The following is a 26905-nucleotide window of genomic DNA, read 5'->3' as shown; positions in this document are numbered from 1 at the left end:
ACTTGCTATCATTGTCTTTGTCTCTGACCCTTTTTCCTTTTCTGTCCAACTTTAACTTTTTTGTCTAACTCTCTATTTCTTTCTCTCTTGAACCCTACCTTGTGTTCAGTCTCTCCATTTGTTTTCTTGTAGGTTTTCAGCTCTATTTCTTCTTTTTCTTGTCTCTCTATTTGCTTTTCTCTTTCATTTCAAGTGCTTCCTTTTCTGTTTGTCTTTCACTCTTTTTCTCTTTACCCCACCTTTCTTTCCTCTTTCTCTGCCTTTCTCTTTCTAATCTGACTTTTTTGGTTTTTCTTTTTATCTCTGACTCTTATTTTTCTTGCTCTGTTTTCTTCTTACTCTCTCCTCTTCATTTTTTTTTTCTCACTCTCTCCTCTTTCTTCTCACTCTCTCCTCTTTCTTCTCACTCTCTCCTCTTTCTTCTCACTCTCTCCTCTTTCTTCTCACTCTCTCCTCTTTCTTCTTCTTCCTCCCTTCTCTTTTTCTTCCTCTTACTCTCTCCTCCTCTCTCCTCTTCTTCTTCCTCTTAGGCTAAATACTTGTATCAGACATTTTAAACAGGTCTTTTATACAGAAGTGAATACATTAAAAGAGAAAGGAAAAGAAAATAACTGGTAATATATTTCAAAAGTCAAACCAGTATTTAATTTCTGCATCAAGTATTGCAATCAAAGACACCTAAAAGATTCACCTTTCCATAAAATCAAGGTTTTAGTTAGTGAGATGGTGGTTTACTTATTTAGGTGGTTGTTTTTTGTCCTTCTAACAGCTTGTATTTTTAACTGTTCAGTCCATCAGCAGACAGACACCCTGTCCATCTTAACATAGGCTAAGATGGCCATAAAAATAGTGCAGGTGATGACATTGGTTAGCAACCTTTTCTTCTTCATCATCATCATCTCACATTAACAAAGAGAGACGAAAGGCACAAGGAATTCAAATTATTAGCTTTGAGAACTGAAATAAAAATCTTCTTTCCACAATTAGCCTACATATAGTGGCATTAGAAATACCACTTTAAGTTCTGAAAGTACTGGAAGGAATTTATACCCAAAGGATCCTAATTCTTTGGTAAGTCAAAGCTGCCATTTGTACCTGTGAACAGTATCACTTGGAGAAAATGCAACACTTAGGAAGAGTTTTAATTGTTTTTTTCATTACTTGACTCTGTCATTTTTTTCTGAAGTTTTTACAGCTTCTTGCATTCAAATGAAGGAAGATTAAGGCTGGATGGTTAAGGTTGTAATGCGGCATTTCAAAGTAATATTAGTGAAGATGTACTAGAAACTGCATTGCTTAGAAACCTATTATTTCAATAATCCTTTCTCAGAACTTCACAAAGGTCCTTTTATTGTGTCTCTGATAAATAAAATGTGATTTCTATTTAGAAAGAATTAAGGTAGTGAAGACTAACTAGAGAAGAACATGCAACCTTATAGATACTGAGGCAAAAAATAAAGCAAAATGGTTAGTTGCTGGTTCCAACTGGTATTTTTAAGTCTGTACGGCTAAGCATCTCTATCTTATATTTGTGATCTTTCTGCAATTTTGTATTTATGGGGTTTATGCCTGTTCAGAGTAATTAGTGTTGTTTACATTAGAACAAATACTGACATACAAAAAATGAAAAGTTATTGGCAAATGGGATACAGAGTAGCAAATCTGGAAATTAGACGCTGCTGATATTTATCTGTAATGAAATTTGGCATAGGACCAGCAATAGCCAGAAGTAGGTAGAATATCCTGTGATACAGCATCTGAAATTCATCAAAACCCCCCTCCAAATTACCTTCAGTATTGTAAAAGTTTCCATTCTTTTTATTATTTGTACTTTATTAGAGGCATCTTGTCAGTACTACTTTTTCTTAGCCTTATCCGGAGATGCTTTCTTATGTCTGACTCCTGAAAGCCTCTGTGCAGAACCAGAGTTCTGCAGAGCTTTTTCCCCTGTATTCCTTCCCTTTTCTGTCTTCCCAAAAGCTTTTGGGATTTTGGCTTTTACACCATAATTTACTTAATTGCCTTTTCGTGTCAGATAATTCTTATGCATATAACATCTCATTTTTAACTACCTGCTTGGTATTGCTACAACATCAAAGAATTTATAAAATTATTCTTTGTTCTCTTATTAGATTTTTTGCTTTGTCCTTACAGAATCTTCTCTGATAAATAGAAGTGGTAGTGCTTTTTATTTACCGCCTTAATTTCCTGCAGTAAAAAAACACTCTATGTTCATTAATCATTCAACGACAAAGGATATTCTGTATTGGAGCCAAAATTGTATACATTTCTAAGCAACTACAGCATTTTGCTTTATTTTCTTAAATCTGTTTCAGAGCTTTGATCAAATTGCACTCTCCAATTGTTTTCCAAAGGGTGTAATAAGAGAAAAAAAATAACCATTTTTATAACGAAATTTCAAGCAAATAAAATCCTTAAAGGAAATTTGATTCTGTAAATGAGGACTAGGAAGAGGAAGGTCATAAGAAGTTACATCATCGGAGTTTAACCATCCCCTTAGCACACTGATCTAAAACAGGAAAAGCGTATGAAAAACTGCAGAGGTGTCTTCTGAGAAGGTATATGCACATTTCACATACTTCTTGTTCTGTATCTTTCTTCTAAACAGTGATTAAAGCAGCTCCCAGTACAGATCTGTAACAAATTCATGAGCAAATCTGATAAAACGTGTCTTTGAGTAAACTGTGAACCTAACCTGACAACTAAGATAAATAGTTTGTCAGTTGATCTAACCACACCATTCTTTTCTCCTGTATCTGGTTTCTTTTCTTCAGAATTAACCCAGTACTTTCTCCCCCATCGTGCTTTACAAACAACCTCCCTATCTGCTTTTTGTGCCCTATGAAGCCAAGAGGAGCAGCGATGCACAGGAACACTGAAACTCCAATGTCTGGTCAACTAAATCTGGATGATGCTCTTTAGGAGCAGCAGAATGATTTTTCTAACTGCAAAAACTGTTATAATACCACTTATTTAAACTTGATTTCCTGTTCACTTGTGAATTGATTATTTGACCTTAAATTGTTATGTTTTTTTTGACCATAAAGCCAGTTCTGATTTGCTGAGTTGATGCAGTAGAAAATACTTATATTTACATTGTTCAGCTGTTCGCAGGTAAAGTTGCATGATTCAATAGCCACTGGACATGCTGAGTTCTGACTGGCGTGTTAAAATTTTTCTAATATGTGGGAACTCAAAATGTCTCTCAGACATTTTTAGAGGTTCCAGGCCTTGGTCAGAGGCATTCTAGACCCTGGCAGACAGCTGAAAAACAGCTGTGATTTTGAGTTTGAGCCATGGAATGAATTGCCAACTTTGGAGGTGGAACAAGCAATCACAAAAGGTTAGATAGTATAGTAAAAGTAGTTACAAAGTAGAGGGGAAATTTTTTTAGTATTGTACAGGGGGGTTTTCACTTTGTAGGTGGGGGTCAGAAGTTCTAAGATGGAGGAAAGTGGGCTGATCCTGTTCTTCCTCCTTCTTTTTCCTTACCTCCATGTTCTTGGTGATGTTGGCACTGACAGATCGGTTTAGAGTAGAAAAACACTTGGCAACTAGGTAGTAGGTATTGGGGAATAATTGTAAACATGTTATACGTAATATATCTTATAAAAGATAGCAGCAGCCCTGGGCGGAGAGGGAGACGAAGAAGGCAGCAGATCGAGAGGATGTCAGGGGGTGTGTGTGCCTCTGCCCAGGCCGCTGATCAAACAGCCGCAGTCCAAGAACATAATCTGTTAGATAACTAGCGATAAACTGCCTTGAGACCGAACAGCTAAAGCCTGCGGAGTTTTTCTTTGGAAGCACGGGTTGGAGGAGGAATTTCACCACCACATGAGACCCCAGAGCAAGGCCGGGGTTCTCACAGTAATAAAGATGCACCCTTTGTTTATCCACCTTTGTCATTTATACATCCAGCTGTGAAGCTCTCCAGCTTTGCAGTGCTGTTTACTAGGACAATTGAATACCATAACTTCCCAAATTTTGTGTACGTGACCAATCAATATGCAGATTTTATAGCCATAATTTCACACACAGATAATTTGTTAATCGGGCTGCACGCTAAGCTGAGGAAAGCAACACAGCAAATAGTTTTTGCTTTTTTGATAGTTTCTGCCATGTTGAGCTCCCATTCTGTCCATTGGTAATGATTGTACCTCTCATGGGAGGAAATCTGACGGACAAACATACAAAACAATCCACTATTTGGCATAGAGGGAACTAACAACAATAACAGAAGTTTAATATTTTGCTTTCTTTGTCACCTAAGGGTGTGAAAGGTATTCTAGTTCATTGAGTTTATATTCTGCCGCTGATCTTTAGCTGAGGGACACAAAGATATATGTGTTATGGGTGTTTGCATATTTATGTGTTTATATATGCATGTAGATATAGACATATAAAAACACATAAATACACACAGGTGGGGGTGTATGTATATGTATGTATTTATATATATATATGCCTGAGGTCATATGTGTGTGGGATTCAGTTTGTGTTCTGTTAAACCCAGCCCTCTGTGTGTGTGTGTTTGCACCTCGTCCACAGGAGCTGGTTACAGTCCTGGCTATTGAACTGTTGTTGTTTTCAAGCTGTAATTTATTTGGTAACGATATACAATGTTTCACAGTGACAAGGAGTCAATAATGAATATGTTATGCTTTAACATCATAAAGACATCCTTAGGAAAAAGTCCCTGTCTTTCTCCAACAGTGATCCATATGGTGTGCTACTAAAAGGAGAAGATCTCTGAGTGAACAAATGTGAAATAATACAGACTTAATCTTTATTGCTCTTTTCCTATCAAGATAGCCTTTGTTGTCTGGCCTATGAAGACACTGCAAGACTACTCACTCATACAGCATTGTTTTATTGTTCACTTTTATTTTCTCTAAAGCAGACCGGGGTTGTTTTTTTCTTTTTCCTTTGCATATGTCTTAAGAAGTTGACCTTTAGCTTTACTAATGCAATTAATAGTTTTTGCTTCCTATCTCCTATAAATGATGTTGGTGAAATAGGTCACCTGATTTCATGTTCTAGTAGGTACAGTCAGAGAAAATTCTGGATATGTAAATTATCATATTTAATTAGCATTATTTCTATCCTCTTTATTACACATTTTGCAATACTATTGATTGTTGGACCTAGAGTATCTTTTGTCCTCAAGCCACACACCTAGAAGTCACCTAAATCTTCATTTTTTCTGAGGATAATTCAGCTTGGAATAATTTTTTTAAATCTAGATTAAGAGTAAATAATTTAAATGGAAGTTTTGACAGGACCACACGTATAAGGTTTTGAAGTATTTCAAGACTACGAAAAATTGCTACCCTGTCATCTGACTTTTTAGTCTTTATCTAAGACATAAACCACATGTTTGTTTGATGTTTGATTTTTTGTCATAAAAGGAGTAGGTGCTTTATCAATAGACTTTATTTTAATCAATACTGCCTCGATTATTCCCTACATGAATCCAATTTTTATTTCTACTGTCTAGAGTGGGAAAATATGAGAAAGAGTTCCCCACATCAAATCCATCTGCATCATCTCAGAGGCTGCCTTCAGTAGCTTAAACATGACTAAACCCCTCCCACTGTTACACTGGAAAGAGTCTTGATGACTCAAAACTTTAAAAAAACCTTGTCGTTTTCACTCCATTTAAATGTGTCACTTTTAATAGCAAAACAAGTAGAGAAATTCCAATGTGAACTCATTTTAGAGCAATGACCAAGTATTATGAATATTTGACTGTATTTAATCTTTCAGCTCCTTTTCTTATTGCATCCTTAACCCTACTCCTGAAGGGACTTGGATTTAAATACAGTAGAATTTCCAGTGTTGAGCAAATCTCTGGTTTCATACCTGAAGATCTCCTTAGTTCAAAAATCCACTTTGTAATTAATTTTATTTATGCTGTGCAACTCTGCTTTCCCAGATATTAAAAAGCATATTGGCAAAGAATATGACATTATTTCTTGAATAAAATGACAGGAAGTAATGCAGCAAGATTTTCTGCCTTGAGAGTCACCTGACTTCTCCATTCAGTGACTTTATATTCCTATTCAGGGATTATTATACCTAAGAGATCCAGAGTATAGCCAAGAGAATAGTAATAGAGAAGTTCTAACTGTAATGCTGATTTTCTACTGTTTGTTACTATTTCCTCACCCATAAAAGGCACTTGTAATTAATTTTCTGTTCCCTAGGACCACCTGTAGAAGTAAACTTCACTATTGGTGATGAGATTTAAACACGAAGAAAAAAAGCTGGGTAAGTATGAAGTTGTTAAACTCGCTGTCACGAGACTGTATTGTTGAAGACTGTTACAGGGATGATGGGAGTCTGGGATAAGTTTAGCTATGAAAACTTAGTTCCATTTCATCAAGGAGGCTTAAAAGAAGACCCAAATTGGGTTGTTTTTTTTTGCTGTTGTTGTTGGGTTTTTTTTGTTGGTTTTTTTTTTTTTTAAACTGAATATTTTTGGAAAAAATATGAAGTAGTTATCTCTGACATTTCTATTGACAGGTGGCCAAGACATGTCTGGGGAATCGTAATGATTCAACATCTCGTTTGGAAGCAGCAGAAACAGAGACAAGCTTTCAGGTATTCTCTTCCAGAGTAATTTTTGGGGTTTTACTAAAAGGTCTCATGAGATTCAGTTACTTAAAGTAGACTTACACATTCTTCACCAAGTTCTGTCTCAAAAGAGAAGACTACTTAATTCAGACTTTGACTGTGTCTGATTGTAATTGATCTGTTCAAAATTATTTCTGGCTGGTAACAATTTGCAAACTATTAAATATTTGGAAAGCTGGTAGTCAAATTACTTAATTTGACAGTGTCATGTGTATAGCCCTGGAAGCAGGAGTAAGGAGAGTTTTCCAAAATAATTGAATATTAAATACCTATGTGGTTGTTTATATATATATATATAATATGCAGTGATATGAAGCTGTATGTAGCATCAGACTTGTATGGTTTTGCACTTAGAGATCAGGACCCTTTTCTAGGGACAATTCCAATTTTAACAGACTTTTTTATTTCTGTTTATGTATATATGTATTCTATACACCATATTTTTACCTTTACAGAAGTTTCACAGCCCTCCATGGACTAAACCTGAAGATGAAAAATCACCTGAAGAAAAAGAGAAAAAATACAAAGAATCAGTTAGTACACCAGAATAAAAACTCTAAATGCTACTAACCTACATTGAAAAATGCCAATCACTTCCATTTTCATGTTCTGCTAGCACAAAGGCATGAAATGTCCCAGGTTTCTAAAGCATGCATTTTTCACTATTTTATGAATGTCTGTAAATTAGTCTATAACAGACCAGTTAGTACCTTCCAGCAATAATCCAAAATTGATGTTTGAAGAAGTGCTTTGTAATGCAGTCCAGTTTTTGAACTCTTGTTCTACCTTATCAGTAATTGTATACTATAAATTACCCATTTCGTAAACAACAGTCATTCTCAAGTATATTTCTCACTATTTTATTTCATGTAATTTTGTGGCAGATTAGTTCTAATATTAAGAGGCAGTCAATGTGGAGGGGGGAAGATATCTGTGTAACCATATTTGAAGTACAATCCTTAAGTGCAACTGCAAAAAGACAACTGTGTGTGTGGGGGGTCCATGTATGCTTACCTTTTAGTAATTCCATCTCAAATCTAATTACTTACACAATAAAATATGCTTATTTTCTTCTTTCTTTCCTCAGTGCTATCTTAACTAGTTCATTTTTGAACACTGAAAAGCTGACAGAATTGGATTTTAAGGGATGGAGATGGAGAGAATCATTACTTTAAGGATTCAAGCAAAAAAAATGTGCAGGTGGTACTGAGTTACAGTGTCATAGCTTGGATGGCAGCCGTGGGAAGTCGGTTTCATCCCTTGTGTTTGTGCTGATCTCGACGGGATGGAATACACTTCCAAGGGGAAAGCCCTGTTTGGTCCACTACAGTTGGCCTTTGATCCCTCCATCGGGGAGGACTGATTGGAATCAGCTCTGTCACTCATGGATTCTTTCAGTTTCTCCTTAGTCACACTATGACAAGAAAGCAGAAAAGAAAGGGAGAAGAGAGAATGTTTTTCTTTTTTGGGTGCATGTCATTATTGGTCTAATTTAAGAATTCATATGCCATATCTTTTTGAGATGCACATCTTTCAGGAATGGTTGGAATAGTAAACTGCCTGATGCAATGCTATCTATCCCTAGCAAGAATTGTCTTAAGCATTTGTAACTTGTAAACTTCCACCTTGGTCTTAATGCACACCTCAGCACATTTTCAACTAGATTTGAAGTAGTTATAATAATTTACTTTGTCTTGCTTTGTATCAGTTTAAAAGCAAATAGACAAATCTTTAACTTAGTGATGCTCTGTCTTCAGTTTTAGCATTTAAGACTTTACCTCTCCTTCAACAGTCTCCTTCAATACCTCCTTGTCCTTGCTGGTGTGAAAAATGCATATTTTATGATTGGCTTTTCGCAAAGGCTATAATGAATATTCTATGTGTAATGTTAGAACGTTATGCTGTGTTAATTCACTTAAGTAGTGTGTTAAATACAGTTTTAGGTTCTAACCTAATGTTAAAATAGAGACTATGTATGTGGGGAAGTTTTTTTTTAGGAATGAGATACTTACTTCAAAGAACACCTAAATCTTCCAAAGCAGAGGAATTTATGGCTTTTATCAGAAGAAGTTAATTTCTTCAGGCCTTACTCAGACTCAAAGATGCCAGGGGATTAAAGGAAACAATTAATATACAACAAACAGAGTTTCTTGTTTAAAATAGAATGCATTCGTAACCATAAAAGATATATAAATATGCAACAAGTATATTAGTTTAAGGGTGATTCCTTTATTCACAAGTCATGCTTTTCGTAACTTAATGTCCGAGAACATCCGGACGTCCGTAATTCTTTACTTTTTTTATTGTCTTGTAATTGTCCTAACTCTAAACTTTAGTACTCTAGTGATATTATTATTTTTATAACCATTTTATTATTATTAAACTTTTAAACTTTTAAAAACCAAGTGATTAGCGTTTTTCACACTGGTATGAGTAATCTTTCACCCTGACATTTTGTATGTGCTCCTCTACTCAAAGATAGATAGTTGCAGTTTCTCTGCCTTTTTTAAAACTAAAAAACCTCATGAGCTGACCAAATGATGACAAAGTACAGCTTAAGACTATCCATGTTAAGAGCCAAAAGACACGAAATCGTGGCTATGAAATTAATCAGGTAAGAGATATGTGGCTCTTTGCATTTGATCCTAAATCTTGCTGAAGACAGTCTGCTTTCTTTCAAAATTTTCAGTGGGCAAGACAGTTGTGGTTTTGTCATATCTACAGCTGGCATTAATTTCTAGTGATGCTAAAAGCAGCATTTCTTTGCATGTGACAGACCTTAACTGAGAAGGTCACTGGAACTCTGTTTCAGTCACCTGTCAAGAAAGGATCTGCACTGCGCAGTGGTTGAAGCCCTCCAGCAGGACGAAAGCCAACGAGCACAATGCTTCCTGTAGCTTTAGAAAGAAGCCTTTGTCAGCAGGATCCCCTTCATCAGGCAGCCTGGAGTAGATACTATCCACAGGGCTCCTTGGCTGCCTTGGTCACGGGTTCTTGCCTACAGGCTTTGGACTTGCTCGTGGCTGTTCTTCAAACACGGCTCCTCACGTGGAATCCACTTCTTGGTGCAGAGGACAATCCCTCCATCTCCCCTTCCTCCCCTGTATCTTCTGACCAGGCTGGAGCTCTCAGTAGTGACACTGCAGTCATGGGATTCATCCCACCACATCCCAGAGATGCAAAAGGCCGTAACTTTCCTGCAGCACAGCGGCTTCCAGCTCCTCCTGTTTCTTGCCCGTGCTGCAGGTGTTGATGGAAGGCGCCTCAGCCTGCCTGTCAGCCGTGTCACCTTCCCAGAGGAACACCCCTTTTCTTCCTTTCTCACAATTTTCTGGTGTTTTCCCGCCAGCTTTTATTCCCTTGGCTTTCCTGACAAAGCCAACCCTAGACTTGCCTTGGCCTCTTACCACTCCCTGGCACTTCACTGCCTTGCATGCCCATCTCCCGCCTTGGATAAATGAGGTTTTTGTTTTAAATTGGTAACTATTTTTATATTAAGAGTTAATAATGTAAGGGCTTTTTAATTATATGGATTATTTGTAATGTTTTTTATTGGTATATTAAGTAAGTAGGTAAAAAATGGATTTTTTTGAGAAGTGCTAGATAAATACAAAGTATTTAAACTTGAAACTTTAGTGAAAGTTACTTAAATGTTTGTTTTAGGTTGGTTAATTGGTAAAGTGATATAATTAAAAGTAAATAAAGTAAATAGAGTAGAAGTATAATATTTGATAGAATTTTATACTTTGAAAGTTATTAAATAAGATTTTTATAATATTGATTTTTATATTTATAAAGAAACCTAAAGTTTATGTATTTTGGTGGGTGCAGTACAAGACGTCAGGTGTAAGTTGCAATTCTTGCATAATCTACATTTGTATTTACATAGTGTAATTTATCTGTGTATTTACATTGGTGTTTTGTGGAGTGGTGAGTGTGTTTTTTGTGTGATCTGGTTTTATGTTCCTTATTGAAATTTACTTGGGTTTTTGTACTTGTTGAGATATAAGTAAACTTTATGTTTTGATATAAGAAATAAGTATTGTTAAGTTTTGTTTTATAAAATTGTATAGACTTGCAAGATAATGGTATAAGTTGTTATAATTTTTCAGTTATAAGCATGAAGAAATATAAGAATAAAATAATGTATGTAGTAAAGAAGAAATTGATAATAATTAGGAATTACTTAGATAATATCTATAATTAGTAACATAGGTGAAATTATATCATTAGTAAGTATTAAAAGATTGTACATTATTTTAGAGTTTTTAACAATTGATAAATGTTAAATTAGTAGTAAGTTAAATAATTATGTGTGGATAATGATTTTTTAAGTTTAAAATAATAAGTTTATTTGTTATATTGATAAAGTTAAATTGTTAAGTTAAAATTATTTGAATTTTATTTTTGACGCAGAAAATATTTGGGTTTCCTGTTAATTATTTTATTTAGGTAGATATAGGGTTAGGTTATAGTTTAAATTTTAATTGGTGTATGTTACTTAATATATTTTTATATAATGTTTTTAAAAATAGTAGTTAAGAGTAAAAATGTTAGGATTAAAGATGAATCACATTATTTAATAATTGGATTTTTTAGAAGTGTTTTTAGAATATATTTGAATATAGTAAACTTTTTTTTAAAGATTTGAAAGTGGTTATGGACAGGATTGTGAGTTTGGATTTGGATATTGAGAGTGTGAAGGTGGAGGAAATGTATGAGAGAGCGATTACTTAGTGTGAAACTTAGAAAAAGAAATTAATGTTGTAGTTGAGTTTTATATTGAAGTGATTTTGTAATAATAACTGAGGAAAGTGATCAGATTAACAGTTTGGAGGAGGTTTTTAATGAAATATATTTTTTTTAGTCTTGAAAAATATTTAAAACTATGAGATAAATTTAGGTTAAATTATAGAGTTAGTGTAGAGATTAGTTAGAGAGTTAACTTGTTTTAAGAGCTGTAAAAGTAGAGAAAAAAAAAGTAGGAATTAGAAATTTTATGTAAGAGTAGAGATTGTAATGAAGAACAGAATTTTTGATGAAATTGATGATACAATACACTGTATTTTTTTTACTTCTGAATAGGTGTTTGGTAGTGTTTTCTTTTAGTTGTTTTAATTTGAGTTGTTTTATTTTTTTTAAGAATATTAACCATATACTGTATAGTTTAGAGAAGTGATTTTTAATAAAACTTAGGATAGGTTATATTAAATAACATTTAAATTTAGATTGAATGAATTTTGATAGTAAGGAATAATAAACTTAATTTTAATAGATAAAAAGAAACTTAATGTATTTATTTAAATGTATTGACATTTAATTTTGTTTGATTTTATTAACACTTAACATATTGAATGTTGTTATTTATAAATATTGAAGGTATTTTAAGTCTTTTGGTTTTGGAGACATTTTAGCTTGTTGAGTTAAGATTATTACTTATATCTTTACAGGGTGGTTTTATTTATTGGGAAATATGTTTCTCAGTAATAGATTTTTATTTATGTTACATTTTAAATGGTACTAATTTGTGTAGTGGGTTTTGTTAAATGTAGGATATTGATTAGATTGTTTTATATTTTTTGTGGGCTTGGACAAATATTTATCTATACAGTTAGGCTTTTCTATATTTGAAGTAAGTTTTGATGGGGTTTTTTTTTAAGAGTTATTGATTTAGAATTTTAAGAATATTTGGTGTTTGGAATAAATAAAATCGGGGGTTTTTTGGATACGGTCGAGCTGTATTTTTAGTGTTAGCAAGGACTAGTTTTGGTACGTTATTTTGATTTTTTTTGTTTGCTTACGGGGAGGGTCTCCTGTTAGATGTGGAAGCCTGAGACTGGCACAAGGACTTTTTATCTAATGCTTGATGAGTCTGTTTTATGGGGAGGAGGTGTTATTTTAAGTTTTATAAAATACACTGAGAATTAGTTAAAATCATGGAAGAAACATTATGGTAATTAAAGGGTGCTACGTTTGAAGAGCTATAAATCTTTTTAAATACCTGCTTGATGTAAGGTGAGCTTAATCTCCTTTTTCTGCCCCAGAAAGCATCGGGCACGTCCACATCGATGGCACCACCTCTGCCCACTGCTCCTGCTCCACCCGACCAAAAGCAAGAGCAAAAGTTGGTTGGGCTTTAAGAACTTGCAATAACTTTGAAGCAAAATAAATCCCATTTTCCCCTGTGTTTTTTCCTTTCAGGTGCTGCACTCACCTCTGCGGACACGCACCGAGCTCTCGCTGCAGGAACCCGTCAGGCCTCGGTGGCTGTGAGTTCATGTTCTTCTCCCTGGGGAAGAGGAGAAGAATGTGATTAAATAAGTAAATAAATAAATAAATAAATAAATAAATAAATAATTGCTGAGGAATTGCAGAAATGTTTTCTGGAGCCTTTCCCCTTCGGTGCCCCTGTGCTGTGTGTGGGACGAGGGCAGAGGAGCCTCGGGCTGGAAAGGGGCAGGAGAAAGGCAAAGGGACCCCCCGGTGTCCCCAGGGCACCGTGGGGACAGAACGGACACTGCGCGGGCACGGGGAGGCGAGGAGTGACAGTCTGGGCCAAAATCCCAGCTCACCCCAGGGAAATTAGTGAGGGACATTTTGGAGGGGAAAGCTGAGGTCACGAGTTCACCCAGCCCGGCCACGTTGTGTTTGCACAAAGAGGCACCAGAGGTGAAGGTCAATCCTGAGCCAACCCTGCTCAACCTCTAAGTCCCAGAATAAATCCTACAAGCTGCCCACTGAGGGACTAAAAATACATAAAAGAGAACCAAGAGCATTCCGAGAGCAAACCAGAAGGTTCCTGGGAATCCCGTGGCAGTGTTGTCACAGCCTTTTTGACAGAGCTGTAAGATTTTTATTTCAATGCTGCGTTTCTCTCCTGGGATCATTCACTCCGTGGGCTGTGGGGATTTTTCGGGTTTGAACTCCCTCACGGTGGCCCTGACACTGCTCAGAAGCTGGAGGAAGAGCAGAGCCAGTGCTCCTGGCAGGGGCAGGGAGTTTTCCCCCAGAGCAGATCCAGCAGCTGCCCTCCAGCCCGGCCAGGAGGGATCTGCTTTGGCTCCTGCAGGGACAGAACGTGTTCAGGTGCTCCAGGTGACATTCCAGCAGCCTCATCTCCCATCCCTGTTCCTGCCCCTCCTGCTCTCAGCTCCTGCCCCACCAGCTGTGCCAAGGGAATTTGTCCCACCAGCAGCAGGGGAAGGACAAGAGCTCCCACCCTGGCACTTGGATTGTCCCGCTGGGGGATGCTGCCTGCTGGGATTTAGATCATTCCATACATTTGGCAGCTGAAATTTCCCAGCCCAGGGGCTTTAGCACAAAGATTGTTCTTTGTATGGTGCCTGGATTTGGGGTTCAGTATCAGCTTTGCTAGTTCAGATGAATTATACCCACAGCCCCAGGTTCCCTGCTGAGTTCCTGCTGGAATAACCTGACAGTGCCTCGTGGAGATTGGAAATTCCCATGCAGAGCTGCCACTTTAGCACCAGCTGTGTCAGGAACCAGCAGAGGTTCCAGGGAAGCTCAGTGGGATCAGGACAAGGACAGGTCTCTATTCCACAGAACTTTCTATTTAAAACCCTCATCCCCCAGCCCCAGGGATGTGTCTGGGGTCACTTGACAGAGTTCCCTGGAATTCAACTGATTTCACTCCCCGGAGCTCAGGCTCCAGTTGATGTTTTAAAGCAGGACAAGGCAGTGGCTGGATGAGCTCCCGGCCTGTGCTGAGGCAGAACATCTCTCCTGCAGAAGCTCAGCTCCTTTCAGAGCCTCGGCAGTGGCCTCTGCATGTCCTTTCCCCTCAGGAAAGGGATGCACATCCCTGCCTGCAGCACATCTCCAGTGGGACCCACCTGTGAGAGTTTTCCATCCCTTCTGCACCTCCAGCTGGCTCCCTGGAAATCTCCAAACGTAATTGCACTCCAACCTCTGATTTCAAGGCATCTCCAAGGCTCTTGCTTGGCATTTAGTACCTGTGAAGGAAGATTGCCTTGGCTCAAATGCTGCTGGTGAATGATAGGCTCCGGCTGGAAAAGAGGGAGGAGATTTGGGGTGGCTGGAACATACCTGGCAGCTGTGTGGGAGGTCAGAAACAGGGATTGCTGTCAGAGCCCCTCTGCAAACGGCCGTGCCTCCATTCCCAGGTAATGCCAGCCGTTCCCTGGGGTCCCTGTGGGCTGTCGGTGGCGTCTGTCCGGGCTGAAGCATCCCTGCGTGCCTGTGGGGAGCAGCCCCTGGCCGAGGAGCCGCGGGCAGCCCTTCAGCCGTGTCCGTGCCAGCGCTGTCCCGTGCGCCGGTGCCCGTGCCGGGACGTGCGCTCGGCACGCTGCGAGCCACGGGCAGGGCACGGCAGCTCCCGCCCCGCAGAGCCAAGGACAGGAGGTGCTCTCTGCCCTTCGGAGCTCCGGCTCCTCCAGCCGCGCACCGGGCACAGCCGGAGCGGGAGCAGCGGCTCCGGCGGAGCGGCCGCTCCCGGCCGCGGCGCCGCAGCCCCGCTCGTCCGGCGGGGCTCCCCCGGGGATGCGGACACGGGGCGGGGGAGGCGGGCGCTGCTGCTCGCAGGGGAGCGCGGTGGCCACGGGGCTACCGGGGCGGGGGGGCTCGGCATCCCGCGGGGGCTGCGGGCGGCTCCGTGTCCGCCCGCGGGGCCGGAGGCGGCGCTGCGGGAGCGGCGGTGCCGATGGGGTCCCGGCCCCGACGCAGCCCCGGCTCCCCGCGGCCACAGCGAGAACGGGACCCGAGCCCCGGCGGGACCCGAGCCCCGCGCCGGCCGCAGCTGGAGCGGCGGCGCCCGTCCCGGAGCGGCTCCTCCCGGCCGCGGCGCTGCCGGTCCCGATCCCAGCCCCGATCCCGCCTCGACCCCCCGGCCCCGGCACCCCTTCCCTGCCCGCCGAGGAAGGAGCGGCTCCGCCCGGCTCCCCCAGCAGACACCGGCGGGACCAGAACCCGAATCCCGATCCCGATCTCAGCTGAGCGCCTCGGACGCCGCGCAGGCCGGGAGCTGCCCCGATCCGATCCCCGCACGGAGCTCCGAGCGCCGGTCCCCGCCGCAGTCCGTCCGAGCATCCACACAGAACACGGGGCGGGCGCGGAGCCGCCGCCATTTACGGGCGGGGGGCGGGGCCGGGGGCGGGGCCAGCACAGGTGCGCGCACAGGTGCGCGGGGCCCCAGCGCGCCTGCGCGGGGCGGGGCCGCGGGTATTTAAACCGCGGGGCGAGCGCGGCGAAGCCATTTGGTGCTGGGCCGCTCGGAGCGGGAGGTTGCGGCCGGTCGGGCTCTATATCTCTTTTTCTTTTGCTTTTGTTGCGCGTTTCTTTTCTTTTGTATTTTTTTTTCTCTATGCCTCTCTTATCGACCCTCCCTTCCTCCCCTCCCCCACCCCCTACACCCTCCCCCCCCCCAAACCCCCCCCCCTCCCTCTCCCCCTAGCCCTCCCCTCCCTCCCTCCCGGGCGGCCCCCCTACTCTCCTTTCCTTGTCCTCCCTCTCTATTCCCCTACTCACCCCTACGCTACCCTGTTCCTCCATCCTTTCCCTGTTCCTTCTCTCCCCAGCCGGGCTCCCCCGTGCCCCCTCTCCCTGCTCCCCCCCACGCGCTCCCGGTTCCTCCTGCCGCCTTTCCGTGATACCTTTCCCCCTCCACATATTCCGCCTCCTTCCCCAAAGCTGCCTTCAATCTTTCTCTTCCTTCACCCTGCCTTCCCCCAGCCCCCTGCACACCCCGACCTGCCCCCACCTGCCCTCTGTCCCTGTCACCCTCCCCTTGAGCGCCCCCTCTGCTCCCCTGTTCTCGTTCCCCATTCCCCTTTTCCTTCTTTCCTCGCAGCCGCGGGGCTCGGGGCGCCGCAGAATAAAGCCCAGAGGGCCGGAGCCGGCGCCCCCCGCCCTCGCTGGGGTCCCCACACGGGGCCGGAGCCGCTCTGCGGGTCCCCCCATTGCAGTCTAATACACGGCCCGACACTGCCGGGGTGCGGCTTTCCCGACATCACACTGGGGGTCGGGCTGGGGGTCGGGAGGGGGTCCTGGGGGGAGGAGGGTGGGGGGGTTAGGAAGGGCCCCCTCATTAGGAGGGGGTCCCGGGGGAGGAGGGTGGGGGGGGGGATAGGAAGGGCCCCCTCCGGAGGAGGGGGTCCGGGGGAGGGGGGCGGGGTGGAGGGGGGGGGCCTTCCCCCCTCCAGCCCCGGCCCCTCCCCGGGACCCCCTCCTCCGGACCGGGACCCGGGGGGGGCGGGGGGGGGTGGGGGGTGGGGGTGGGGGGGGGGGGGGGGGGGGGGGGGTGGGAGGGGGGGGTGGGGGGGTGGCGGGGTGGGAGGGGGGGGCGGGGTGGGGGGGGGGGCGGGGGGGGGAGGGGGGGGGGCGGGGGGGGGTGGGGTGGGGAAGGGGGGAACGGCCGGCCATTTGGTTGTTTTTTTTATGTCTGTTCACGGCACAGAGTGACGTGCCCCCCCCTTGCTCGCCCCCCCCCCCCCCCCACCCCCCGCCCCCCCCCCCCCCCCCCCCCCCCCCCCCCCCCCCCCCCCCCCCCCCCCCCCACCCCCCCGCCCCCCCCCCGCCCCCTCCCCCCCCCCCCCAACCCCCCCGGGCCCCGGTCCGGAGGAGGGGGTCCCGGGGAGGGGCCGGGGCTGGAGGGGGGAAGGCCCCCCCCTCCACCCCGCCCCTCCCCCGGACCCCCTCCTCCGGAGGGGGCCCTTCCTATCCCCCCCCCCCCCACCCTCCTCCCCCGGGACCCCCTCCTAATGAGGGGGCCCTTCCTAACCCCCCCACCCTCCTCCCCCCAGGACCCCCTCCCGACCCCCAGCCCGACCCCCAGTGTGATGTCGGGAAAGCCGCACCCCGGCAGTGTCGGGCCGTGTATTGGACTGCAATGGGGGGACCCGCAGAGCGGCTCCGGCCCCGTGTGGGGACCCCAGCGAGGGCGGGGGGCGCCGGCTCCGGCCCTCTGGGCTTTATTCTGCGGCGCCCCGAGCCCCGCGGCTGCGGAGGAAAGAAGGAAAAAGGGACGGGAAGAGAGGAGGCAGAGCGGGGCATGCGGGAAGGTGGGGAGGGAGGTCGGGCTGCGGAGGAAAGCGGGCGGGGAAGCGAAAGGCCGGCAGGGGGAAAGAGGGACGGGACAGAGGAGGGAGAGAGGGGGAATGGAACGGAGCAGCGGGGCAGGGACAGGTGAGGGACGAGTGGGGGGCGTCGCGTTTGGGGGAGGAGGGAGAGTGGGTTTAGGGGATAAAAAACAGAAATATGGAGAAAACGAAGGAAGGGTAGATGGTGGGACGGGAGGCCGAAATGGGACGAGAAGGAAAAGGAGGAAGACAAAGAAGGGGAATAGGAGCAGAAGGAAGGAAGAGTAGAAGGGGGCACAAAAGGGGAGCGAAAGCAGTCGGCTTTGGGGAGGACAGGAAAACGGGGGAAAGGCAGGGAAAGAAGGGGAATGGGAGCAGGAGGAAGGAAGTGTAAAGGGGGAGAAGGAGAGACGGGCGAAGCTGCGGAGCCCGCACGAGAAGGAAAAGGAGGAAGACAAAGAAGGGGAATAGGAGCAGAAGGAAGGAAGAGTAGAAGGGGGCACAAAAGGGGAGCGAAAGCAGTCGGCTTTGGGGAGGACAGGAAAACGGGGGAAAGGCAGGGAAAGAAGGGGAATGGGAGCAGGAGGAAGGAAGAGTAAAGGGGGGGAAGGAGAGAAGGGCGAAGCTGCGGAGCCCGCACAGAACCCACCACCCGCACCGCGCTCCGAGTGAGCAAATGGCGGCTGCAGCGATTCCCGGCACTTAAATAAGCTCGGCCCCACCCCACGCAGGTGCCCCGCGGTCCCGCGCACCTGAGCCAGCGCCGGCCCCGCCCCCTGAGGCTCCGGCCCGGCCCCGCCCCTGAGGCTCCGGCCCGCCCGGGATGGAGGCGGGGCCATCGCTCCCGGCCCGCCGGGATGGGCCCGGGGCTGCCGCTTCGGCTCCCGGCGGTGCCGCCTCTGCCCCGGCGGGCGGGTCGGGGTCTCTCTCGGGCCGGAGCACCGGGGCGGCGCCGGGGCCGAGCCGGCGGCGGCGGCGATTTCCCGGGGCTGACCGAGACCGGCCGGGGCGCGGGGACCCCCGTGCCGCCCCAGCACCCCCAAACCCCGCCGCTCCCCGCCGTGCCAGGGAATTTTCTTTTCCCGGTGCAGGCCGAGACATTTCTGTGAGAAAACTCAGAACTCAGGGGTACGGGGTCTGAGGGGAGAGAAGAGATTCTGGTATAAATCCAAAACGCGTTGTGAAAAACAACATGGAACGGCTCATTTGCTCTCCCAGCCCGATTTCTGTGTGACCGTCTGTGATTCCAGCTGCTCCGCTGGCACTGGCAGCCTGCGGGGCTCGAAGGACTTGCCAAGTGCCCAGCACGACAGAAAAGAACGGGAGAACTCCCCGGCTCTGGCAGCGGAGCCTCTCGGCAGTGTCCCGAAAGCCCCGCAGTGCCAGCATCTCTGCATGGAAGCTGAGGGGCTCCAGCGCAGCCCCTCTGCAGCGTTCCTCTGCAGCTGGCACTGCCCAGCGCCCCTGACCAGGGTTTGGGGTCCCTGCACAGCCCCCGGCGCAGCCCCCTGGCTTCTTCCAGTTCCCTTCAGCCAGGATGATTTTCTCGGGGGTAGGAGCACCCAAAGCCAGCGGAACTGGCCTCAGCCACTTTCCGTGGGATCTCTCCTCTTCCTTCCTCACCAAATTCCCACTGTCAAAACCCAGCTTGAGGCACAGATCCCCATCCCCTCAATCTCTCCAAGGAACTGGGCTCGGATTTCCCAATCCAGCAGGGCAGAAATGCTCTTGTCCTTACTGTACATCCTAATTGCAGTAATGGCTCAAGAAATAATTGAAAGAAATTAAAGGAATGAAGAGAAATTAAATAAGAGCTGCCAGCTCCAACTAAGGGATGTTCAAACCCCTTACCAACAATTTGCTTTAATTAACCGACTCAAACAAAGTAATTAACACCACATTGATACAGTATGATTCTTTTTAATCGAGTTATAGATAAATATTGCAGAATGTAAAAACCTTTGTAAATCCAGAAACTCTTTCAAGAGAGAGACAGGGCACAGCTGCAGAGAGTCTTGGGGAGTTCAGGGGAAAAACCCCAAAGTTTTCAGTGTTTAGCATCTCCCACCCTGTCGTCACTGACAGCAAACACGGCTTCAGCCTCAGGAAAACACGGAGAGTCAGGGATTTTACAGATCCTGGTCTCACCTCAGCCTCTCAGCAGGTACAGTCTGCAGGGAGAGGGAAGAAAAAGGGTCAGAATGGACAGCCTACTTCCAGAAAATCATCACCATTCATAAAGCACTAAGCAGAGCTGTAAGAACTTCCCCAAAGGTTCACTTCCCTGCGGACTGAGGGCTCTCAGTTGAAGCACAGGCTGGACCTGCCAGGGACAGACTCCAGGAACCCCAGAAGTAAAAGCCACTGGGCCAATTCCAGAAAACATTCCAAAATCAGGCTCCTAGGATGTGACCATCTCCTCTCTCACCTGGAGGTGGAAGCACAAGGAATGATCTTCCCTCCTGTGGGTTTTCTGGGATCTGCAGTGAACCGCAGGGGGAAGAAAACAAAGCCTGAATGTTTCGCACGACTGGAACAGAAAAGTGGGGAAAAGGGAGGCAGGGGCACTGCTGGGGTGATAACTGGGATCCAGCCTCTCCACACCAATGGAAGCAGAGACTGAGTGACAGAGCCTTTGGGACCACTTTGCTGGGATTCATAGGAAAACGGGTGAGTTTTATTTTGGCAGTAAAGCCAAGCTGCTTCTCACCTCATCAGCCGGGTACAGCAGCAGCACCCGCAGGAACCTGGCCAGGTGGTTCTGCCTGGCAGAGGGCTCCCCACTTCCTGGGAATTGTGTGCTACGGGGCTGTGCCACTGGCCATTAAAACAGTTCCCACCTGGCCCTTCACAAAGGCAAGGTGCTTTTTCCATACAGCAAATGGTTTTTGAATTAAGAAGGTAACACTGGTAATACTCAACTGGAGAAGAAAAAAGTGAGAGCTGTAAAATTTTCCTACGCCAGGCAAAAAAGAAAGCCAAATTAAAACCAAAACAAAAACTAACATAACAATGAAAAAAACAAACCATATCAAGCATGCTTCAAGAGAGTTTAAATCTGAATGAAGTAACTTACTTAGAAGCTTGAAAAGCTGCAATGCTGCAAAAATCTAATGCTGCAAAAAAAAAGGTGCCTTCCCATCCAAACCCATCTGGAATTCCACAATTCTGTGAACAGCTCCGGGCAGAAGGACTAGATTTCCATTGTGGTTCGAAAATGCTGCTGCAAGAACACGAAGAGAGATTTCATATACTGTTAAAGTGGCACAACCACATCAAAAATTACGTTTGGAGGTAAAGTGGCAACTCTGCAATTCCAGCTTCTGATACCAAGGACACACGGAGGGCTGAAACCTGGAGGTCCTTACATGACAGGATTTCTAGATTTCTAGAGTTACCCATCCCCAGTTTGCTGCTTAGGGTTAGAAAAGGTGGAATTCTGTTCTTAAGGGGTTACCACATACCATCAACGTGAGAGACGGGGATGCTGATGTTTGATCAGAGTCCTGGAGCAGCCTGGAGCACGCTGGCTTCCCGAACCAGGTCTGCTGCCTTGTCCGTGTAGGGGTAGGGCTTTGTCCTCAGCCTCAGCAGGATCTGTCAGCAAAGGAGGAGAGAAAAGTAGAGTGCACCGGCTCCCAAGTGTGGGGAACCATGTGCTGCTAAGGAAGACCACGTGCTGAAAGTGGTTGGAAGCCGGGTGGGTTTTGGGAGGACAAATTCCATATTACTTCTGCAGGATTCTGTCTACAGTTCCTGCTCTACAAACCAAATACATCAAACGACAACAACAAACAAACAAAAAAACACCACATTAAATAAACAACAACAAAATAATTACTCCTACCTCAATAACCCCATACTGCCCCAAACCATTCCAAGGAGGGCGGCAGGAGGGGCTGGCAAAGGCAGGGCCCTGCCGGGCCCCCCTCGCCGCTGCCATCCTTCTCCAGCGCCGCCGCTGAGCCGCCTTCAGCCCAAAACCCACCCCAAAATACCCCAAAATCGTCCTAAATGCCCCCAAAAAACCCACCCAAAACTACCCAAACCCTCCTAAAAATATCCAAAAAACTCACCATAAAATGCCTCAAAACCAACCCAAAACCGTCCCAAAAATATCCCAAAAAATCCACCCAAAAATACCCTAAAACCCACCAAAGAATACCCCAAAGCCCTCCCGAGAATACCCGAAAACCCTGCCCATAAACACCCTGAAACCCCAAATTAACCACTCTGAACCCCAAAATATCCCTGAGCTCCCCATACCCCAAAATTTCCTTCCCAAACCCCAAATTCCCCCCCGACCCCCAAAATTCACTTCTGGGTCTCGTCCTCGGGGGCCGGCGGCTGCCGGGGCCCCCCCAGGCCCGCGGGCGGCGCCCCCAAACCCGGGGGGAGTTCGGGGTCCGAGTCGGGGTCGTCCTCATGAGCCACCAGCCTGGGGACCCAAAAACCGGGGGGAACCCCGAATCGGGGGGGGACCCAAAATTGGAGGGGGTCCTGGGGGGTTCTGGAAGGTTTTTGGGGCATCCCAGGAGGACTTTTGGGGTCTCAGGGGGTTTTGGGGGTCCCAGGAGGAATTTCAGGGGTCCTAAAGGGAAATTTGGAGGTCACAGGGGGAGTTTTGGGGTCCCAAAGAGAATTTTGGGCGTCCCAGGGAGGGCTTTGGAGTCCTGGGGAGAATTTTGGAGGTTTCAGGGGGTTTTTGGGAGGAATTTTGGGGGTCCTGGGGGGGGGGGTTGGGGTCCTGAAGGGAATTTTGGGGGTCTCAGGGGGTTTTTGAGGGTCCCAGGGGGATTTTTGGGGCTTCTGAAGGGAATTTTTGGGTTCCCGAGGCTGTTTTTGGTGATCCCGGGGCTGTTTTGGGGGGATCCCGCCGGGTATTTTTGGGGGTCCCGGGAGTGTTCTTGGGGTCCCCCCTCACCAGTCCATGGCCGGCTCCACTCCCCGGTTCCCGGTCAGCGCCAGCGCCTTCGCCCTGCGGGACCGGGGGGCTCCCGGTTATTTTTGGGGGGTCCCAGAGGGTTCTGAGGGGTTCCCGGGGGGTTTTTGGGGGGTCCCGGTGGAGTTTTGGGGGTCCCGAGGGCTCCGGGGCCTGTCCGTGTGTCCCGCCCCCCCCAATCCCATTCCCGGTGCCGGGTCCCCTCCGGCTGCTCCCGCCCGCCCTCCCCCGCTGTCCCCCCGGTGCCGCCGCCCTGAGCGCGCCGGGCCCCGAATCCCACCTCCAGCAGCGCCTCCAGAGCCGCCCGAGCCCGCTCCCACCGCCCGCCGCCATCACGGCGGCGCCGGGCTCGCGACACGTGCGGGACGGCGGCCGGCGAGGGACAGAAAGGCACAAAGCGTTCCGGTACGGACGGCGGCCGGAACGGGACAGAAAGCCTCCCTCGCCGCTGCCATCCTAATCCGGCGCCGCCGCGGAGCCGCCTCCAGCCCTCCCCTCACTCACAGACACCGCCCCGCTCGCCGCTCGCTGCCGCCCCTCGCCCCTCCCGCCGGTTTTGCCGGGCGCTGGCTGGGGGGCTGCAGTTACCGCCCTGTGCCCACAAGGCGGCAGCACTTTTCAAGCGAGTCCGCGCCAAGCCACTCGCAAGAGGGAGGCCGCGGGCGGCCGGGCTGCAGTACCGCCCTTTGTCCACAAGGCGGCAGCACTTTTCAAGCGAGTCCGCGCCAAGCCGCTCCCAAGAAGGCAGCCGGGCTGCAGTACCGCCCTGTGCCCACAAGGCGGCAGCACTTTTCAAGCGAGTCCGCGCCAAGCCACTCGGTGGTTTTGCCGGGCACTGGCTGGGGGGCTGCAGTACCGCTCTCTGCCCACACGGCGGCAGCACCGCGCCGTCCCCGCCGGCACGGCCTCGGCAGCGAACGCCCCAAAGCGTCCGCGCGGGAAAGAACGGAACAAAAAGCCTGCCTGCGACCCGATAGGAACCGAAAGAAAAAAGCTTTCCTCTTAAGCTGCATTTCAATATGCTTTATTTTTCTATTTTTCATATTTATATTCACATTCGGATTTGTAATGGATATTGATGGAAAATTATATTTTCATAATTTCTTACATTTATTCCTATTATATTTTATTTCAGATTTTTATACGTATCTTAATAGGTATCAGTAGAAGTCAGGGGAGGGTGTGTGGCTGGGGGCGGGGCCAGGGGAGGGGGTAAGGACGGGGTGGGGGTTAGGGGGAGGGGGTCAGCATTGGGGGCGTGGTTAGGGGCGGGGTCAGGGTGTGGGGGAGGGGGTGGAGGGTGGGTCAGGGAAGGGGTTAGGGTAGAGGGAGGATTCAGGGTGGGGGTGTGGCTACCAGACAGACCCCTCCCCTACCCAAAAATATTGTCAGGCGCAGCAGTAGAAAATTTGATGCTACCAGGGAGTAAAAATTTTTATTTTTACTTTGATGCTCCCAGGGAGTAGAAATTTTTATTTTTAAAGTTGTTTTCTTTTTTTACTTCCTCGGAGCACAGTATTTTCTACTCCTGCTTTTTTATTCTAAGTACAGAAAGGAAAAAAAAGAGAGAAAGAGAAGGAGACAGTGAGAAGAAGAGGAGAGAGTGATAAGGAGAGAGAGAGGGAGAAGAAGAAAAGGAGAGAGCAGGAAGAGGAGAGAGTAAGGAAAAAGAGAGATGAGGAAGACAAGAGAGTGAGAAGAAAAAGAGGAGAGAGGAGGAAGAGGAGTGAGAAGAAAGGGAGAGAGATGAAGAAGAGTGTGAGAAGGACAGGAGAGAGCAAGAAGAAGAGGAAAGCGTGAGAGGAAGAAGAGAGTGTGAGAAGGAAAGGAGAGAGTGACAAGAGGAAGAGAGAGGAGGAAGAGGAGTAAGTGAGAGGAAGAAGAGGAGAGAGGAGGAAGATGAGAGAGAGGAGAGAGTGAGAAGGAGAGAGTGAGATGAAGAGGAGAGAGTGAGAAATGGAGAGAGTGGGAGGAAGAAGTGAGAAGAAGAAGAAAGGAGGAAGAAGAGAGAGGAGGAAGAGGAGAAAGTGAGAGGAAGAAGAGGAGACGGAGAGGAGGAAGAGGAGAGAGAAGAAGAATAGGAGAGAGGAGGAAGAGCAGCGAGTGCGAAGGAGGAGAGAAGAGGAAGAGGAAAGAGAGAGAAGGAAAGGAGAGAGTGAGATGAAGAGAGTGTGAGAAGAAGAGGACAGAGTGAGAAGAGAGAGTGAGAAGAAGAAGAGAGGAGAGAGTGACAAGAGGAAGAGAGGAGGAAGAGGAGTGAGAGGAAGAAAAGGAGAGAGAGAGGAGGAAGATAAGAGAGAAGGAAGAGGAGAGAGGAGGAAGAGGAGAGAGAAGGAAGAGGAGAGAGGAGGAAGAGGAGAGAGGAGGAAGAGGAGAGAGGAGGAAGAGGAGAGAGGAGGAGAAAAGGAGAGAGATGAAGAAGAGAGTGTGAGAAGAGGAGAGAGTGAGAAGAAGAGGAGAGAGTGAGAAGAGAGAGGAGGAAGAAGTGAGAGGAGGAAGAGGAGAAAGTGAGGAGAGGAGGAAGAGACTGAGAAGAAAAGGAGAAAGATGAAGAAGAGAGTGAGAAGAAGAGGAGAGCGTGAGAAGAAGAAAAGAGAGTGAGAACAAGAAGAGGAGAGGAAGAGGAGAAAGTGAGAAAAGGAGAGAGGAGGAAGAGGAGCAAGTGAGAAGGAGAGAGTGAGATGAAAAGGAGAGTGTGAGAAGAAGAGAGAGTGAGATGAAGAAGAGGAGAGTGAGAGGAGAGAGTAAGATGAAGAGGAGAGAGTCAGAGGAAGAAGAAAGAGGAGGAAGAAGAGAAAGTGAGAAGAAGAGGAGAGGAAAAGGAGAGAGAGGAGGAAAAGGAGAGAGAGAAGAAAAGGAGAGGTGAGAAGTGGAGAGAGTGAGGAAGAAGAAGAGAGAGGAAGAAGAGGAGAAAGTGAGGAGAAAGGAGGAAGAGGACAGAGTGAGAAGAAAAGGAGAGAGTGAGATGAAGAAGAGGAGAGGGTGAGAAGAATAAGAGGAGAGAGTGAGAGGAAGAAGAGGAGAGAGGAGGAAGAGGACAGAGTGAGGAGAAAAGGAGAGAGAGATGAAGAGAGTGTGAGAAGAGGAGAGAGTGTGAGGAGAGAGTGTGAGAAGAGGACAGAGTGAGAAGAAGAGAGAACTAGAAGAGGAGAGAGGAAGAAGAGGAGAGGAGGAAGAGGAGAAAGTGAGGAGAGAGGAGGAAGAGGAGCGAGTGAGAAGGAGAGAGTGAGATGAAGAAAAGGAGAGTGTGAGAAGAAGAGGAGAGTGAAAGGAGAGAGTAAGAAGAAGAGGAGAGTGTCAGAGGAAGAAGAAAGAGGAGGAAGAGGAGAAAGTGAGAAGAGGAGAGGAGGAAGAGGAGTGAGAAGAAAAGGAGAGAGCGAGAAGAAGAGGAGAGAGAGTGAGAAGAAGAGGAGAGAGGAGGAAGAGGAGTGAGGAGAGAGGAGGAAGAGGAGTGAGGAGAGAGGAGGAAGAGGAGTGAGGAGAGAGGAGGAAGAGGAGTGAGAAGAAGAGGAGAGAGCGAGGAGAAGACAAGGATAGTGAGAGGAAGAAGAAGAGAGCAAGAAGAAAGAGTGAGAAGAAGAAAAGGAAGAGAGTTAGAAGAAAACAGAGCAAGAAAAATAAAAGAGAGATAAAAAGAAAAACTAAAAAAGTCAGATTGGAAAGAGAAAGGCAAAAGAAAGGAGGGGTAAGGAGAAAAACAGTGAAAGACAAACAGAAAAGGAAGCACTTGAAATGAAAGAGAAAAGCAAATAGAGAGACAAGAAAAAGAAGAAATAGAGCTGAAAACCTACAGGAAAACAAATGGAGAGACTGAACACAAGGTAGGGTTCAAGAGAGAAAGAAATAGAGAGTTAGACAAAAAAGTTAAAGTTGGACAGAAAAGGAAAAAGGGTCAGAGACAAAGACAATGATAGCAAGTGTTAGAAAGACAAAGGCTAACAAAGAAAAAAAAAAGAAGAAAACATAGTGAAACCTAGATTGAAAGAGACAGACAAAGAGACATGGGGAAATACATGTAGAGGAATGGAAGAAAATAGGGTGAGAAGGAAATAGGGTTAGAGAAACATAGAGATGTGTTAGAAATGGAAACAAAGGAAAACACAGCCAGAGACAAAGAGTTACACATGGAAGGATAAAGTGAGGAATAGACTAAAGAGGAAAGTAAGAGGCAAAGGGAGAAAAAGGGTGAAAATGATAGGACTCAACCACACCAAAGAAAGACAGGAGATGAATGGTGGGCAGGGCAGAGGGT

The 26905-nt window shown here is 46.7% G+C and overlaps 2 long non-coding RNA genes across 7 annotated transcripts in view; both read right to left on the bottom strand.

Moving 5' to 3' along the window:
• Positions 1 to 1624: 1624 nt before the first annotated feature.
• On the bottom strand, positions 1625 to 15033 carry LOC144248599 (uncharacterized). Of its 3 annotated transcripts, XR_013341889.1 has the most exons (6): positions 14725 to 15033; positions 14511 to 14630; positions 12872 to 12946; positions 12659 to 12750; positions 7105 to 7158; positions 1625 to 2655 (listed from the first exon to the last, which is right to left on the bottom strand). It is a non-coding gene; the product is annotated as an uncharacterized LOC144248599 (long non-coding RNA). The 3 variants fall into 3 exon arrangements; XR_013341890.1 differs by lacking the exon at positions 1625 to 2655 and having other exon boundaries at positions 6494 to 7158; XR_013341888.1 differs by lacking the exons at positions 1625 to 2655; positions 7105 to 7158 and adding an exon at positions 7505 to 8071.
• A 4582-nt stretch (positions 15034 to 19615) lies between these two features.
• Positions 19616 to 26905, bottom strand: part of LOC144248608 (uncharacterized) — a 58637-nt gene continuing 51347 nt past the window's right edge. The window contains exons 1-6 of one of the 4 annotated variants that reach the window (XR_013341902.1): positions 22934 to 22965; positions 22636 to 22689; positions 21176 to 21308; positions 20788 to 20934; positions 20140 to 20191; positions 19616 to 19882 (exon numbers count right to left, since the gene is read on the bottom strand). This is a non-coding gene — a long non-coding RNA (uncharacterized LOC144248608). Of the gene's footprint in view, positions 19883 to 20139; positions 20192 to 20787; positions 20935 to 21175; positions 21309 to 22029; positions 22150 to 22635; positions 22693 to 22933; positions 22966 to 26905 lie in introns of those variants that run through there. The other 3 variants (XR_013341901.1, XR_013341903.1, XR_013341904.1) reach the window with 3 other exon arrangements.

Source organism: Lonchura striata, unplaced genomic scaffold (assembly GCF_046129695.1).
Source record: "Lonchura striata isolate bLonStr1 unplaced genomic scaffold, bLonStr1.mat Scaffold_189, whole genome shotgun sequence".
Taxonomy (NCBI): Eukaryota; Metazoa; Chordata; class Aves; order Passeriformes; family Estrildidae; genus Lonchura; species Lonchura striata.
This window is presented reverse-complemented; position numbering and strand designations above follow the sequence as displayed.